Below are 18,949 nucleotides of genomic sequence, written 5' to 3'. Positions count from 1 at the left end.
TATAGTGCCGTTTATTAAAATAGTACAAAGAGCTGATACAGTATACTGTAACCCATAGCAACCAGTCCTCTTTAATCAAGCTGACTACACCAGACTGATTGGTTGCTATGTCAAATTGCCAACCTTGCCATTTAATAAGCCCGCATGCGTGGTACATGTTTGGAAGGGATGGAACTTTCCTCTTTTTTAGATGAAGCGAATGGGAAACGCTGGTTCCCGGTGACACCGGCATTTTCTGTGAAAGCGCTGCATGCGGCGCTGTAATAACGAGTCTCCCTTCTGCAGCACGTGAACCGCGTTTCCCATTCAGCAACGCCTGCCCGAAGCCGCAGGAGGGTCCCGCGAGACGATGGCTAACAGGCACTAATGAGTTAAATCCCGGGAGCAGGCAGACCTCATATTCATTGCAAAAAAAAAAAAAGGCCTAAAGAATTGCATATGGATTAGAGGGATGAATATTCTATTATTTCAGTCTGTTCAGCTGATCTTCTTATTGTGACTCTGCGCCTGAGAAATCTGCCTGGAATCTGGCTTTATCTCTCTCGCCAGTCATTGGAAATGTGTATCAAGCACTTCATCGTGTATGGTTTGCGTGCTGTTGCATTCCCATCCTTTAAATTTTCCACAATTTTAATACTCTTTTTTCAGGCTGTTTTAATATTTCAGGATGATGAATATATACAGCATCATTAAAGGTAAATAAAAAATGCATGAAATTAAAAAGAGGGATATGAAATGTTTCTTCACAGTAATCCCCAGGTCCAATAGAAATGAGATGTCTTTGCTCTGCCAGGTAATCCCGAGCATGATTAGAGACCTTGTCGTTTCCGCCGCGTAGTATTTGTATCATATAAGCTATTTATGTAGGGTTAGCTCGGGAGCTGCTATTAGAGGCACAATGAAATCCACTTTGCATTTCGGAAAAATAGGGTTTTGCTCCTAATCCTTCCGACTTTATCATTGTCTCGGCCATGTGCTCCGTGCAATCAGGCCGCTGGGCCATAGGGGGATCAGCGCTATAGGACAAACACGTAACACATAACTCCACGCGTGTGCTGAACCTTTCACCTCTGACCCTGCTCCCTTATGGCGGGGAGATCGCTGCGGAACCGTGGTACAACAGACAGGAGAAATGGTTGGGACCCCTGATTGGCATTCGGCGGGTCCAGTGTGCTAGGTATTTACCATTAGGTCATGCAACCTGTTCTTATTGTAATGGTTCCTGAGTCAGGTTTACTTATAGATTGTTTTTCTAAACCGCAGTTTTTTTGTCTTTTTCTTTCTGTCCGATATGAAGACGCTTTACTAAAGGGCAAAAGCCAACAGATAGTGCTCCGTATTGGCTAGACAGCCTATGGCGTACAGCGTTCTAAGCCGGGGAGCCCAGAGGCTCGGCCCATGTGGATGAATGTGTTGGTTTTTTTCAAAAGCGCAGATTTATTATGGCCGGAAAATATTAATATCTTACATTGAAGTGGACACATTATGTTCTTAAAGATGAACAGACGCACGGTTACGCTTTATTTACATCTAGGATCGTGGTTCCCAAACTTTTTTGAATTGCGGCGCCCTGGAGTATCGGAATTTTTTTCATGGCTCCCGTAGGGCAAATAGTTTCTTATGGAGAAATTCAGCAAAAAAAATCTTAAAAAGAGGTAAATTGTATTTATATGTCATCCTTAGGTCAGTTATATGGTGGGGACAAGATTCACTTCTGTTTGTCCTCATATTGTATGATTGGCAGCCGCTGGTTTTGTCTATTACTTTGACCATAAATAATTTGAATTGATCCTGGACCACCAAACCAGAGTACCTGGGGTGCCTCGGGGTACTTGCAGAGGTGCCTCGGGGTACTTGCAGGGGTGCCTCGGGGTACTTGCAGGGGTAACTCGGGGTACTTGCAGGGGTGCCTCGGGGTACTTGCAGCGGTGCCTCGGGGTACTTGCAGGGGTGCCTCGGGGTACTTGCAGGGGTGTCCTGGGTTGGTGGTCCAGGACCAATTTAAATGGTATAAGCATTTACTGTTTCATCAAAGTATATGTGCTAAGTATTCTTTGCGAATAATAGTGTAAAATAAAATGTATGTTACGTTACCAGTACAATGTGAGGGACTGAGGTGTATATAACGGTAGGCTCTTCCCGGGGCACCGTCATTCATTCTGTGTCACTATAGATCCAGTGGTTCTCATCTACCAAGTGTACTACCGGCCCCTCCGGAACATCAATTCTTTCTACAACCAGACAGCGACATTTGTAGTTATTACACGGAATAGATTTTCTGTACACTGGAGGGAATAGAACATTTCATTCCTCCGGACCTATCATGGCCATATAATACCACAAAGCACCACATAAGGCTCTGTCTAGCTTATAGATGGTGATACCTTCAGGGGAGGATTAAGTGAGGAGGGGCCCGTGTACAGTCTCCGTACGTAAACTTGTGCAGGTCTGCAGGAAGAATGGTGCAGGACTGTGGAGAGGTAAGTATTAAAGAACATGGGGAAGAGGTAAGTATTAACGAACACGTGGCCACAGATTCATGTGTGACTGGAACTGCACAGCTGCAAGCGAGCTTCTGTGCAAGCCTGACTAAGATCCTCATGCAGCAGGAGGCGTCTGTGGGAGATAGACGCATCCTGTTAGCGAGATCTGAGTGCGAGTCACGATGGTTACAGGCACCAGCCAGCCTGCGGAAGCTACAGCTTACTCGGACTGGCCGTAGGATCCTGCCACGCCTTCAAACTTCCTTCAAATCTTCTGACTAAGGGCGGGACACACTAAAAGAAAAATGCAGTAGACCCCCTTTTTGGGGGGTTTTACCACATTTACGTATGCACTAAGCTCTGCATCCTGGGCTTCGCTGTGGAGAGTAACGCCAACTTATGCTACCCTATAGAAGCCTTGGGGCTTCTTTCCGATCGGATACTTCCCAGCATGCCCCGCAGCTGCCGCGTCACTCTAAGCATGCGCAGATGGACTCTTGGGGGCGATACCCGGAAGTCCAGTGACGGGAGCTCATCGCAATGGACAGCTCTTATCGGAGGAGTGCAGTACTAATCGCATATATTAGTGCATATGCGATGCATACCACTGCGATATTTGGCAGAATGTGTTTCGCCTTCTTAGTGCATCCTGGCCCTCATTCCGAGTTGATCGGTCGCAAGGCGAATTTAGCAGAGTTACACACGCTAAGCCGCCGCCTACTGGGAGTGTATCTTAGCATCTTAAAATTGCGACCGATGTATTCGCAATATTGCGATCACAAACTACTTAGCAGTTTTAGAGTAGCTCCACACTTACTCTGCCTGTGCGATCAGTTCAGTGCTTGTCGTTCCTGGTTTGACGTCACAAACACACCCAGCGTTCGCCCAACCACTCCCCCGTTTCTACGGCCACTCCTGCGTTTTTTCCGGAAACGGTAGCGTTTTCAGCCACACGCCCATAAAACGCCGTGTTTCCGCCCAGTAACACCCATTTCCTGTCAATCACATTACGATCGCCGGAGCGATGAAAAAGCCGTGAGTAAAAATACTTTCTTCATAGCAAAGATACTTGGCGCAGTCGCAGTGCGAATATTGCGCATGCGCACTAAGCGGAATTTCACTGCGATGCGATGAAAAATACCGAGCGAACGACTCGGAATGAGGGCCCCTGTCCTTAAGAATACTAACCGTAATAGTGTGTATGTGTGTACATGGGGGATCATTCCGAGTTGTTTGCTCGTTGCCGATTTCCGCAACGGAGCGATTAAAGCAAAAATGCGCATGCGCATGGTACGCAGTGCGCATGCGGTTAGTATTTTAGCTCAAAACTTAGTAGATTTACTCACGTCCGAACGAAGATTTTTCATCGATGAAGTGATCGGAGTGTGATTGACAGGAAGTGGGTGTTTCTGGGCGGAAACTGGCCGTTTACTGGGAGTGTGCGGAAAAACGCAGGCGTGTCAGGGAAAAACGCGGGAGTGTCTGGAGAAACGGGGGAGTGGCTGGACGAACGCAGGGCGTGTTTGTGACGTCAAACCAGGAACGAAACTAACTGAACTGATCGCTATTTGTGAGTAGGTCTGGAGCTACTCAGAAACTGCTAAGAAATGTCTATTCGCAATTCTGCTAAACTTTCGTTCGCTATTCTGCTAAGCTAAGATACACTCCCAGAGGGCGGCGGCTTAGCGTGTGCAATGCTGCTAAAAGCAGCTAGCGAGCGAACAACTCGGAATCACCCCCCATGGTGTAATCTGCACTGGGGCTGGGGCTGACGTGACTAGTTAAATATTCTCAGTAAAGCGCTGCGGAATATGTGTGCGCTATATAACTGACCAGTAATAAATAGATACAGTATGTACAGTAGCGCTCTAAAGTCTTCTGACTAATAGTTTTCTAGAAATGTATTTAATGTTCCGTACTGTCAGCAAATGTTACTTATCATTTCATAAACTTAGTATAAAATATAAACAAAAATGTGATGACGTCGCACACATTGGGGGTAATTCTGAGTTGATCGCAGCAGCAAGTTTGTTAGCAATTAAGCCAAACCATGTGCACTGCAGGTGGGGCAGATGTAACATGTGCAGAGAGAGTTAGATTTGGGTGGGTTATTTTGTTTCTGTGCAGGGTAAATACTGGCTGCTTTATTTTTACACTGCAATTTAGATTTCAGTTTGAACACACCCCACCCAAATCTAACTCTCTCTGCACATGTTATATCTGCCCCTCCTGCAGTGAACATGGGGGGGTGATTCCGAGTTGTTCGCTCGCTAGTAGATTTTAGCAGCATTGCACACGCTAGGCTGCCGCCCTCTGGGAGTGTATCTTAGCTTAGCAGAATTGCGAACGAAAGATTAGCAGAATTGCGAATAGAAATTTCTTAGCAGTTTCTGAGTAGCTCGAGACTTACTCCTACACTGCGATCAGTTCAGTCAGTTTCGTTCCTGGTTTGACGTCACACACACGCCCAGCGTTCGCCCAGACACTCCCCCGTTTCTCCAGACACTCCCGCGTTTTTCCCTGATGCCTGCGTTTTTCCGCACACTCCCAGAAAACGGTCAGTTTCCGCCCAGAAACACCCACTTCCTGTCAATCACACTCCGATCACTACAACGATGAAAAATCTTCGTTCGGGCGTGAGTAAATCTACTAAGTTTTGTATTAAAATACTTAGCGCATGCAAATTTTTGCCTTGATCGCTCCGTTGCGAAAATCGGCAACAAGCGAACAACTCGGAATGACCCCCTTGGTTTTGCCCAATTGCTAACAAAATTGCTGCTGCAATCAACTCAGAATTAGGCCCATTGTGTATGATAAAGAAAATATCACAATACAAAACCTTTTCACGAAATCCATAGGGATGAATTTACTAAGCATCAATTCGCGTTTTTTACCTGATTTTCTGTGGATTTGGCCGATCAAAGATTCAGTACAGGCAAATCTGGTGGAAAATCTCCAAAAAAGAAACAAAACATACTTTAGACAGCAATAGTCCATCGGACCAAACATCGATTATTTTAAATAGAAAACCTGAATTTCCTAACCTGCAGACCATTGCAACACAAAATAAACAGAGCGGCTTTTGGCAGCTGAGTTTGGTGAAGCCCTGCACAGATCAGTATGACCACCATGACCTCATACCTCCCCCGGAATGGCTGGGAGGCTCCCGAAACTCTACACCCCCACCTACTACACCCCCATTCCGCCTCTACTGTGCCCCTCATCACGTCATAACTCTGCCCCCGCTGAGCCAACCTGACAGCTCTCTCCCGGACAGCGCAGACAGGACGTCGGTAATTATGTGTGACCTGTGCAGGCTCGTTATGTTTACAAGTGAAGAAAAGTTTAATTAAAAAAAAGAATGGGGTTTTCCTACAAATCATTAACCAGCCGTGACCTCTCCGCCTGGGCTTGTACTGGAAAATAAATGGAAAAAAAAAACCCAGTGTGCGGTTCCACCTATTTTCCAATAACTAGCAGCGGTCTGAACCGGCCGTGGGTCTGACTTTAGCAGGGAGACACACAGCGTGCGGTACCCCTGCCAGGAATCGCTTGGAAAGTGCCCCCCACCCCCAAAATACAGTCATAGGACACCAGATTTACTCCATGACACCTTGGAGCGGTCAGTGACCGCCCCTTCAGTTACTTCTCGCTCTACTATACTGGTCAATGATAAACGGCTTCTTGCTCGGACGGTGCCCAGTAAGCCGTGATCCCTCAGTCCAAGCTTTACTGTGGAAGCGTTTACTTCATAGTTAATAAAGAAAATCTATGTGCGGGGATCAGCTAACGACTTGCTCCTGATCACTCTTCCCACCCTGGGTGTGGTTCTCCTCTGATGGCCTTGCTGAGGCTTGTCGTTGGCCAGCTGGGCCAGCACGTCACATTATAAGCCAGAGTTTGTAGTTGTACGGCGTATGTCTGAGCCACCATGACTGGGCGATGATGGTAATACTGCCCTGACCGCTGCCAACCAACATCACCGGGAGGCTGAGCACCAGCAGCTCTGGCGATAGTTTCATTGTCCGTTTCAACGATAAGATATTTTCTATACCGGCGGTGAGCGGGAATTAGAAATCTGTGAAATTGACGCATACTAATTACTGAATGCGAAAAAATTACAGTGGCTAAAAAAAATCAAGGCCCTATAACATTAAATCAGTTTTCTTTTGCAAAAAGTCTTTAGCGTTGTCATTGTGACGCGTTGCTGAATGCAGTACGAGGGTGTAATTGTATATTAGAGGGGTCACCGTGCGCGCAGCAGAAGACTTATCACGCAGTCCCTGTAAGGATCTTGTGGTTCCGTATTTGTCATCCTATTTCATGCGGCAGCTGCAAGCGCCGCTGATTAGTAGCTGTATTTACTGTGTCGGACAGAAAGGTGTGGAAATTAGCTTTTGATTTAAACTGTTGATGAGATAGGGTCAATTTAGCAATGTGAGATGGACAGCTGCACAAAGAATAATAACAGGGTGATGTGAAATTAAAAAGGAGAGTGTGTGATAAGGATGAGTGGGCTGATAGCTCCATGTGTAGTCAGCCTTTCACGCTGCCAAGTACCGCTCTGGTGTCCCGGCCTTACCCGGCGTCACTCAGGGCCTTAATGTATAATGCATTTAATACCGGCTCTCCTGCCTTCCCATTTCCATCATTATCTCTCATCTGCATACACATTTACAGAGAGGACTGTGTCAGTCAGTGGAATCAGCCCCCTCCCCCTACCCCAGATCAGGTTTACATAAATCAGCGGCATCAGTGATTGCAAGCTGCTTGGTCAAATCTCCACAGCACCGGTAGTTAGAGAATGTGCGTGCGTGGGACAGTAAATTAAGGTGTATTGCGCCATTCTGGATCTGCCATTATTATCATTATTAATATTAGTATTATTATAATTCTTATTGCTCATTTACATAATGCCAACCATATGAGACAGCACGGTTGGTGTAGTGGTTAGCATTACTGCCTTACGTGTGTGTGTGTGTGTGTGTGTGTGTGTGTGTGTGTGTGTGTGTGTGTGTGTGTGTCTGCTGTGTAAGCTCCACTGGAATGGATGTAAGTGGTCAAATACTTTCTGTGATGCACTGTGGTATATGTGTGTGCTATGGCCCTCATTCCGAGTTGTTCGCTCGGTATTTTTCATCGCATCGCAATGAAAATCCGCTTAGTACGCATGCGCAATGTTCGCACTGCGACTGCGCCAAGTAACTTTACTATGAAGATAGTATTTTTACTCACGGCTTTTTCTTCGCTCCAGCGATCGTAATGTGATTGACAGGAAATGGGTGTTACTGGGCGGAAACACAGCGTTTTATGGGCGTGTGGATAAAAACGCTACCGTTTCCGGAAAAAACGCAGGAGTGGCCGGAGAAACGGTGGGAGTGCCTGGGCGAACGCTGGGTGTGTTTGTGACGTCAACCAGGAACGACAAGCACTGAAATGATCGCACAGGCAGAGTAAGTCTGGAGCTACTCTGAAACTGCTAAGTAGTTAGTAAACGCAATATTGCGCATACATCGGTCGCAATTTTAAGAAGCTAAGATTCACTCCCAGTAGGCGGCGGCTTAGCGTGTGTAACTCTGCTAAATTCTCCTTGCGACCGATCAACTCGGAATGAGGGCTATAATTCAGATAGATGATAAATATATGAGGATAGATTCATACATACATACATACATACATAATACATGTATATGAGGATAGATAGATAGATAGATAGATAGATAGATAGATAGATAGATAGATAGATAGATAGATAGATAGATGATAAATATATGAGGATAGGTACAGTAGATAGATAGTGAAGGTAAAACATAACTTTGAGAACACTAACAGTTTGGTATGAGCCTGATTCATGTTTGTAAGTAAAGCAAAAAAAGCAAGCAACTGGGCAAAACCATGGGGGGCCATTCTGAGTTGTTCGCTAGCTGTTTTCGTTCGCAGCGCAGCAATTAGGTAAAAAAGTGGCACTTCTGCGCATGCGTATGGGACGCAGTGCGCACGCGCGACGTACTTTCACCACAGCCGATGCAGTTTCACACAAGGTCTAGCGACGCTTTTCAGTCGCACTGCTGATCGTTGAGTGATTGACAGGAAGTGGGTGTTTCTGGGAGGTAACTGACCGTTTTTGGGGAGTGTGTGGAAAAATGCAGGAGTGTCAGACACAAACTTGGGCATGCCTGGGGAAACGCAGGCGTGGCTGGCCGAACACAGGGCGTGTTCGTGACGTCAAAACAGGAACTAAACAGTCAGTCTGAAGTGATCGCAAGGTAGGAGTAGGTCTGGAGCTACTCAGAAACTAGTAACATAGTAACATAGTATTTGAGGTTGAATAGAGGCAAATTGCCCATCGTGTTCAACCTGTTTTAAGTTGTGATGATTCTACATACTTGCTGAATAATGTTTTATGACTAGTTAGCTACTATAACTCATGTTACCCCCGGATTAACCACGTTGATATTTTAAGTATTATAACCTTGGATAGCTTTTTCATTCAGAAATTTATCCATTCCTTTTTTAAATCCAATTACAGAGTCCGCCATTACCACCTTCCCTGGCAGGGAATTCCACATCCTGATTGCCCTAACAGTGAAGAACCCTTTCCTCCGTTGCGTTCGGAACTTTCTCTCCTCCAGTCGCAGCGAGTGCCCACGTGTCCTAAACTGTGTTCTTTTAATAAATAATTCCTCTGATAACTCTTTGTAATGACCCTTTACATATTTGAAGATATTAATAATATCTCCTCTTAGGCGCCTCTTTTCTAGTCTATACATATTCAGCCTAGTAAGTCTTTCCTTATAGTCCAGTCCTTCTAGGCCTTTAATCAATCTAGTAGCTCGCCTTTGAACACTTGAGTTCACTGATGTCTTTTTATACAATGGTGCCCAAAACCGAACACAATATTCCAGGTGCGGACGTACCAATGCCTTATACAGCGGCATGATTACATCCGAGTCCCTTGTCTCAATTCCCCTTTTTATGCACGCTAGCACCTTACTTGCCTTCTTTACTGTGTTTTGACATTGTGTACGGTTATTAAGCCTATTATCAATGAATACCCCCAAATCTTTTTCCAGCTCTGTTTCCCCTAGGCGTTCCCCATTTAATATGTAGGATGCAAGTTTGTTTTTAGTCCCAAAATGCATAACCTTGCATTTGTCTGTATTGGACCTCATTTTCCATTTAGACGCCCAGAGTTCAAGTTTAGATAGATCATTCTGCAAGGACTCCACATCCAATTCTGAATTAATTACCTTACACAGTTTAGTATCATCTGCAATGATTGACACTGTGCTTTCCAGGCCTATTTCTAGGTCATTGATAAATATGTTGAACAGTAGTGGTCCGAGTACGGACCCTTGTGGTATACCGCTGACTACTGGGGACCAGGTTGAGGACTTCCCGTAGACCACTGCACAATCTTTTTTTGTAGCGGCGCTGCGATCCTTTCGCTCGCACTTCTGCTAAGCTAAGATACATTCCCAGAGGGCGGCGGCTTAGCGTTTGCACGGCTGCTAAAAGCAGCTAGTGAGCGAACAACTCGTAATGACCCCCCATGTGCAGTGCAGAGGGGGCAGATGTAACATGTGCAGAGAGAGTTAGATTTGGGTGCGGTGTGTTCAAACTGAAATCTAAATTGCAGTGTAGAAATAAAGCAGCCAATATTTACCCTGCACAGAAATAAAATAACCCACCCACATCTAACTCTCTCTGCACGTGTTACATCTGCCCCACCTGCAGTGCACATGGTTTTGCCCAACTGCTAACACATTTGCTGCTGCAATCAACTCTGAATTACCCCAATATACATGTATTTGCTCCCCTCGCATGGCAGCATGGTTTGTCCCAGACACGGAGTTACTGTTCCTCTGCTGTAGGTACACACATGAATGCGGCCGCCCGTTATCTGCTCCCGCTGGCAGAGTTATTAGCTGGCATTCTCCAGAACAACTTCTACATCATCCGTCTCACGTGTGTGCTGTGCTGCTGATACTCGTACATTGGGGGTGATTCCGAGTTGATCGCAGTAAGAATTTTGTTAGCAGTTGGGCAAAACCATGTGCACTGCAGGGGAGGCAGATGTAACATGTGCAGAAACAGTTACATTTGGGTGGGTTATTTTATTTCTGTGCAGGGTAAATACTGGCTGCTTTATTTTTACACTGCAATTTAGATTGCAGATTGAACACACCACACCCAAATCTAACTCTCTCTGCACATATTACATCTGCCCCACCTGCAGTGCACATGGTTTTGCCCAACTGCTAACAAAATTCCTGCTGCGATCAACTTGGAATTACCCCCATTGTCTCATCATACTCCTCCTTGTTGTACGGATACTCTGTAGCGGTTATTACTAGCATGTTGTGAGTAATGTAAACATGTAATCATGGTGATTATTCCTCATACACCGTTATAATGTGAAAGCCAGACACATCAATAGTGCCGGTCTATGCAGCTCGCAGGCCTGCCCAGAATCCGCTCCAGTTTGGTATTTATGATCATTATCTCCCTGTTTCTCTACTCTGCAGCGCTTCCTGGAAGATACAGATCAATAGTGGTGATTAAGTCTGCATTTATGAGGTGAGCTAAATAACCACAATTCTCCATGTTAGCACACGGGCACGGCATGTTGTGTGACCACAGGACGCAGTGTGTGATGTGCTCCATGCCATCAGCCCTCAGCGTCAGCCGGAAGACATTCTGAGACCATGGCGTGTGATCGCTGAGCGCACCTGGAAAAGCTGGCCCGAGACGGGCAGAACAAGGAACAATGCCCCATTAATCATGGTCTTAGGTGCCTCATGTGAGGATACATGCTCTCCAGGGGAAGCCTGTGTGCCCAAACATTCCGGGTTATTTACTAGAGAAATGCAAATGCGCTATCCCCCAAAGCAGCATATTAGCAAATATAGGGTCGGATTCAGGTGTGTAAGCAAATCCAAAAAGCACACAACTGGGCAATACCATGCTGCACTGCAGGTGGGGCAGATGTAACATGTGCAGAGAGAGTTAGATTTGGGTGGTTATATTGTTTCTGTGCAGGGTAAATACTGGCTGCTTTATTTTTACGCTGCAATTTAGATCTCAGTTTGAACACACCCCACCCAAATCTAACTCTCTCTGCACATGTTACATATGCCCCACCTGCAGTGCAGCATGGTATTTGTGTTCTATTTTGCTTTGTTTAGAACCCTGAATCAGGCCCATAGACAATGGAAAGGCATGTCTGATTGATGGCTCTGGGTCACTGTCTTAGTGCTGGACAGGAATAGACTGGGGAAGGTCAGATCCCTACAGGTATCTATAGTGTTAGATGTTGTAGTGCAGCGCCCTTCCTCTTACACTGCCACAGAGGCTATCCTGCCTGGTCTTCCTGCTAGTCCTGTCTTATTCTCCTCCGTGCCTAAAGTGCAGCGTGGGTCACCTGTAGAGACACACATACAGTAAGGGTCACATACAGAGACACATATACAGTGAGGGTCACCTACAGAGACACATATACTGCTAATGTCCCCTATAGAGACATATACTGTGAGGGCCACCTATAGAGACACATATACTGCTGTGGTCACCTATAGAGACACATATACTGCTACAGTCACTTATGAAGACACATATACAGTAGGGGTCACATACAGAGACACATATACAGTGAGGGTCACCTACAGAGACACATATACTGCTAATATCCCCTATAGAGACATATACTGTGACGGTCACCCATAGAGACACATATACTGCTACAGTCACCTATAAAGACACATATACTGCTTCAGTCACCTATACAGACACATATACAGCAAGGGTCACATACAGAGACACATATATAGGGAGTGTTACCTATAGAGTCACATAAACAGTGAGGGTCACCTATAGATACACATATACTGCTAGGGTCACCTCTAGAGACACAGATACAGAGAGGGTCGCGTAGAGACATATATAGAGGGATGGTCACATGTAGAGACACATATACAGTGAGTGTCACCTATAGAGACACATGTACCGTGAGTTTCACCTATAGACACAGACACACATATACACCTGCCTCACCCCACTGCACGTCACTGGTATATATACATATTCAGTGAGGGGTCACATATAGAGACATATGTAAATGACGGGTCATTTATAGAGGCACACACATACAGATGGGGCTCACACATAGACACTACATGTACAGGATCACCTATATAAAGGGGTGTAGTATGGTATGCCAGCGGCCGGGATCCCAACCGCCGGCATACCGACAGCTGGGCGACCGCAAATGAGTCCCTTGTGGACCCCCCAAGAGGGAGAATAGTTGTCGGTATGCCGGGTGTCGGGATTCCGGCGCCGGTATACTGAGCGCAGGGATCCCAACCGCCGGCATACCGACAGCTGGGCGACCGCAAATGAGTCCCTTGTGGACCCCCCAAGAGGGAGAATAGTTGCCGGTATACTGAGCGCAGGGATCCCAACAGCCGGCATACTGAATACCACCCATATAATGATATACATATACAGGTGGGAGTTACATATAGAGACACAAATATACAGGGAGGATCATTTTTTCCCCCAAAACCGATTTTGATTTCTTTTTTTTTTATTTAATTATATTTGGAATGTCGTTTTAAAAATATATTTAAATATGTTATTGAAAAAGTATATATTCCTGAGGGTGTCTCGCACCCCCCACCTCCATAGGCCCTCATTGTAACTGAACATCCACCCCTGAGTCTTAACAGATACCCCACGGGCAATAGATCCGCACTGCCATTATTGCCAACCCCTGTTGTTACAGATCCCTAGTGGCAGACCCCACACCCCCATAATTATTATGTGGAGCCCCCCCTCCACTCACTGGCATTACCCACCCTCCCCCCATCTCAGCGATCGCTCACCCTGTTGCAGCTGAGCTCCGCACACACAGAACTAAGTTCTCCTCCTCACACTCTTCATTCTGACACGTTCCCCAGAGGGCCATTCGCGTTCTGGGGCGTGATTTTGGGACTGATGTTGGTGGCCACACCCCTTTTCCTATACTTTCAATGGAAGTTTGGAGAGTCAAAAATCGGTACAGACCACAAAAAAAGGCCCTGTACCTGCCAAAAAGGTGCAGCTGGAGGGTATGTAATAATAAACCCACACTGCTCCCACGGCCCACCACCAGCCTGCAATAATTGCCCCATGATGCCCTCACCCACTACACTGAGGGGGTAATTCCAAGTTGATCGCAGCAGGAATTTTGTTAGCAAATGGGCAAAACCATGTGCACTGCAGGGGAGGCAGATGTAACATGTGCAGAGAGAGTTAGATTTGGGTGTGGTGTGTTCAATCTGCAATCTTATTTGCAGTGTAAAAATAAAGCAGCCAGTATTTACCCTGCACAGAAACAAAATAACCCACCCAAATCTAACTCTCTCTGCACATGTTACATCTGCCCCCCCCCCCCTGCAGTGCACATGGTTTTGCCCAATTGCTAACAAAATTCTGCTGCGATCAATACCCCCTGCGATAATTACCACATGCAGCCATCACACAGTACCCTGTGATAGTATTAACCCATCCTGCCGTCTGCTACTACCTCATGGCCTAAACTACTATTTGCACCTTAATGAAATCCTGTGTTGCACAGATTTAGTTACAGTAAGGTTCAAATTGTAGTCTAGATAGAATGCAGGTAAATTTTATAGTGGAGTGTTTATGGCAGGGATGGGGAACCTTCGGTCCTCCAGGTGTTGTTGAACAACACATCCCAGCATGCCCTGCAACAGTTTTAGCATGGCCAAATAGCAAAACTGTGGCAAGGCATGCTGGTATATGTAGTTCAACAACAGCTGGAGGGCCGAAGGTTCCCCATTCCTGGTTTATGGGGTAAAAAAAATGAAATTCCTGGGGGTAATGGACGGTCGCGCTGTCGAGACACAGCACCGGCCGGCTCGCGATGTCACGTGCTGACGTCACACCGCGCTCCCTCACGCCCGCCCTGCGCTGTGCTCCTGGCCACCCTGTGCTGTGTTCCTGGCCGCGGTGTGACGTGCTCACGTCACACCGCGCTCCCTCACGCCCGCCCGTCCTGCGCCTTTCTGTCTTCCCACCCGCGGCCCGCCAACCCACACACAGAACTTGCAGTGTTCTGTAGCTGACCGCTGACGGAATTCCGCAGGATCAGACAGTGGCCACATAACAGTGGGAGATTCCCACTGACATTACTGAGGTGAGGATGTGACCATCTGTCTCCTAAAAGTCGTGTGTCCCCCCCCCCCCCCCCCCCCCCCCATCCATCTTTCTTACAGTCATTCTGGTGTTTTGGGGAGAAAGTGTTAACCCATTCATTGCCAAAAAATAATTGGCAAAAATAATAATAATAAAATATATATATATATACACACACACACAGTATCTCAGAAATGCCATATAAACAGTGATAACCAGTATATATGCACAATAATATATGATTTCCTTCCTTTCAAATCAAGGGGGTAACGTCGGCGTATCTAAATATATTTTGGGGTAAAAGGTAAAAAAGTTCCCTGACCCCTGGTTTAGTGTACTGATGCCACAGCCTTGGTCTGTGGATGCATCCGTGAAATTGACTTCCCGTCTCAGGCCCAGTAGCCGCGGATGTTCGCAGATCGCGCCCTCGCTTTCTGTCCATCAACCCTTTCACTGCCCAGCTCGGACAATATGAACGTTTATTCCGATCTAGTATAGCGGTTGCACCTAATTGCAGCGTTAGGAAAGCAGTACTGATATTTTCCCGTTTTGCCTGTGCACCACACAAAAGGAAGCGCTTTCACGCATAATTAGCACGCTGGTCTGATCCAATCAGTGGGGATTCACCCGCACGTGTATCCCCGTGAGAAAAGCCCCAGTCAGGGGTTCACGTGCAGGGAGCCCCCATTAGGCGTGGGGAAAAGGCTATTTATGTGAATAGCCTTTCCTCGTGTCACACAGAGATTCGCCATGGGTTAAACCCTGTGGCTAATCGAATGTGCCCCTTTGAGTTACGCCCAGGATGCGGTATCCCCCTCGTTCCTCCTCGCCCCACTTGTTTTATTTGGTGGTTGTGTTTAAAATTCATAACCTGCGTATTAGGCCCAATATTTCTGTATCCTAGTTAGTCCCATGACAGTCACTATTTATCATTAATATTGCAGGTTTGTGGGACAATGAGCGCTCTGCAGCCTAAACCTGGATTAACACTTACTGAAAGAATTCTTGATTGATCACCGTCATAAGAGCGCATAGATTACACCCCGCGCATTACTATTGTACTCACTCTGTCCAGAATAGATAGGATTACTGAGCGCCCCCTCCCACATCCAATCCCTTCTACAGGAAAAAGGTCGCTCTCTTATCTATTCACTTTTATTTAGGGGACAGACATCTCCCTCCTTCTGTGTAATAACAATGCTGCCATGTCTGCGTCTTTTATTATTTCAGTTTTGTGTCGCCCGTCGCTCCCTGCGCGGTACGGTGGGGGGAGGGGGGGTGGGGGGTTGGTACCACCAATCACCAGGACTGTACAGGTGAATATTTTCTGATTAAACATTGTATAAAGCCTCATAATTCTGGTGATAAATAATGAATTCATGTCATGGATAGTGTCACATTACTTCTCCTGCTTTATATTGCTAAGAATTGATTTATAGAATAGTATTTTCTTTTGTTACTGGAACATCTGTTTCCAATAAAATGGTGTAATCTAATTTCTACACCTTTTCCTAAAAGTAAATAATAGTCACCTAATTGTCTGTGACTGCAGCAACGTACCGTATCAGTGACCTACTGTCAGACAGGCAGCAACGTACTGTATCAGTGACCTACTGTCAGACAGGCAGCAACGTACCGTATCAGTGACCTACTGTCAGACAGGCAGCAACGTACCGTATCAGTGACCTACTGTCAGACAGGCAGCAACGTACTGTATCAGTGACCTACTGTCAGACAGGCAGCAACGTACTGTATCAGTGATCTACTGTCAGACAGGCAGCAACGTACTGTATCAGTGACCTACTGTGAGACAGGCAGCAATGGTCTGTATCAGTGACCTACTGTCAGATAGGCAGCAACGTACCGTATCAGTGACCTACTGTCAGACAGGCAGCAACGTACTGTATCAGTGACCTACTGTGAGACAGGCAGCAACGTACTGTATCAGTGACCTACTGTCAGACAGGCAGCAATGGTCTGTATCAGTGACCTACTGTCAGATAGGCAGCAACGTACCGTATCAGTGACCTACTGTCAGACAGGCAGCAACGTACTGTATCAGTGACCTACTGTCAGACAGGAAGCAGCATACTGTATCAGTGATCTACTGTCAGAAAGGCAGCAACGTACTGTATCAGTGACCTACTGTGAGACAGGCAGCAACGTACTGTATCGGTGACCTACTGTCAGACAGGCAGCAGCGTACTGTATCAGTGACCTACTGTCAGACAGGCAGCAGCGTACCGTATCAGTGACCTACTGTCAGACAGGCAGCAGCGTACCGTATCAGTGACCTACTGTCAGACAGGCAGCAGCGTACTGTATCAGTGACCTACTGTCAGACAGGCAGCAGCGTACCGTATCAGTGACCTACTGTCAGACAGGCAGCAGCGTACCGTATCAGTGACCTACTGTCAGACAGGCAGCAGCGTACCGTATCAGTGACCTACTGTCAGACAGGCAGCAGCGTACTGTATCAGTGACCTACTGTCAGACAGGCAGCAGCGTACTGTATCAGTGACCTACTGTCAGACAGGCAGCAGCGTACCGTATCAGTGACCTACTGTCAGACAGGCAGCAGCGTACCGTATCAGTGACCTACTGTCAGACAGGCAGCAGCGTACTTTATCAGTGACCTACTACTGTATCAGTGACCTACTGTCAGACAGGCAGCAGCATACTGTATCAGTGACCTACTGTCAGACAGGCAGCAACGTACTGTATCAGTGATCTACTGTCAGACAGGCAGCAACGTACTGTATCAGTGACCTACTGTCAGACAGGCAGCAACGTACTGTATCAGTGACCTACTGTCAGACAGGCAGCAGCGTACTGTATCAGTGACCTACTGTCAGACAGGCAGCAACGTACTGTATCAGTGACCTACTGTCAGACAGGCAGCAACGTACTGTATCAGTGACCTACTGTCAGACAGGCTGCAACGTACTGTATCAGTGACCTACTGTCAGACAGGCAGCAACGTACTGTATCAGTGACCTACTGTCAGACAGGCAGCAACGTACCGTATCAGTGACCTACTGTCAGACAGGCAGCAACGTACTGTATCAGTGACCTACTGTCAGACAGGCAGCAGCGTACCGTATCAGTGATCTACTGTGAGACAGGCAGCAATGTACTGTATCAGTGACCTACTGTCAGACAGGCAGCAGCGTACTGTATCAGTGACCTACTGTCAGACAGGCAGCAGCGTACTGTATCAGTGACCTACTACTGTATCAGTGACCTACTGTCAGACAGGCAGCAGCATACTGTATCAGTGATCTACTGTCAGACAGGCAGCAACGTACTGTATCAGTGATCTACTGTCAGACAGGCAGCAACGTACTGTATCAGTGACCTACTGTCAGACAGGCAGCAACGTACTGTATCAGTGACCTACTGTCAGACAGGCTGCAACGTACTGTATCAGTGACCTACTGTCAGACAGGCTGCAACGTACTGTATCAGTGACCTACTGTCAGACAGGCAGCAACGTACTGTATCAGTGACCTACTGTCAGACAGGCAGCAACGTACCGTATCAGTGACCTACTGTCAGACAGGCAGCAACGTACTGTATCAGTGACCTACTGTCAGACAGGCAGCAGCGTACTGTATCAGTGATCTACTGTCAGACAGGCAGCAACGTACTGTATCAGTGACCTACTGTCAGACAGGCAGCAACGTACTGTATCAGTGACCTACTGTCAGACAGGCTGCAACGTACTGTATCAGTGACCTACTGTCAGACAGGCAGCAACGTACTGTATCAGTGACCTACTGTCAGACAGGCAGCAACGTACCGTATCAGTGACCTACTGTCAGACAGGCAGCAACGTACTGTATCAGTGACCTACTGTCAGACAGGCAGCAGCGTACTGTATCAGTGATCTACTGTCAGACAGGCAGCAACGTACTGTATCAGTGACCTACTGTCAGACAGGCAGCAGCGTACTGTATCAGTGACCTACTGTCAGACAGGCAGCAACGTACTGTATCAGTGACCTACTGTCAGACAGGCAGCAACGTACTGTATCAGTGATCTACTGTCAGACAGGCAGCAACGTACTGTATCAGTGACCTACTGTCAGATAGGCAGCAACGTACCGTATCAGTGACCTACTGTCAGAGAGGCAGCAGCGTACTGTATCAGTGACCTACTGTCAGACAGGCAGCAACGTACTGTATCAGTGATCTACTGTCAGATAGGCAGCAACGTACCGTATCAGTGACCTACTGTCAGACAGGCAGCAACGTACTGTATCAGTG

The 18,949-nt window shown here is 46.8% G+C and overlaps 1 protein-coding gene across 4 annotated transcripts in view; it reads left to right on the top strand.

Annotated features, from left to right (window-relative positions):
- The window catches only part of ESRRG (estrogen related receptor gamma), a 1,264,625-nt gene that overhangs the window by 719,859 nt on the left and 525,817 nt on the right, over positions 1–18,949 (top strand). Inside the window, exon 4 of one of the 4 annotated variants that reach the window (XM_063919102.1) lies at positions 11,012–11,063. The exons of the other annotated variants lie outside the window; for them this stretch is intronic. The gene's annotated coding sequence lies outside the window, so the exon portion shown is untranslated. The remainder of the gene's footprint in view (positions 1–11,011; positions 11,064–18,949) is intronic. 4 annotated transcript variants of the gene reach the window in all.

The sequence above is a fragment of the Pseudophryne corroboree genome, chromosome 4 (genome assembly GCF_028390025.1).
Source record: "Pseudophryne corroboree isolate aPseCor3 chromosome 4, aPseCor3.hap2, whole genome shotgun sequence".
Classification (NCBI taxonomy): Eukaryota; Metazoa; Chordata; class Amphibia; order Anura; family Myobatrachidae; genus Pseudophryne; species Pseudophryne corroboree.
Note: the sequence above shows the minus strand (reverse complement) of the source record. Positions and strands in the feature narration are given on the sequence as shown.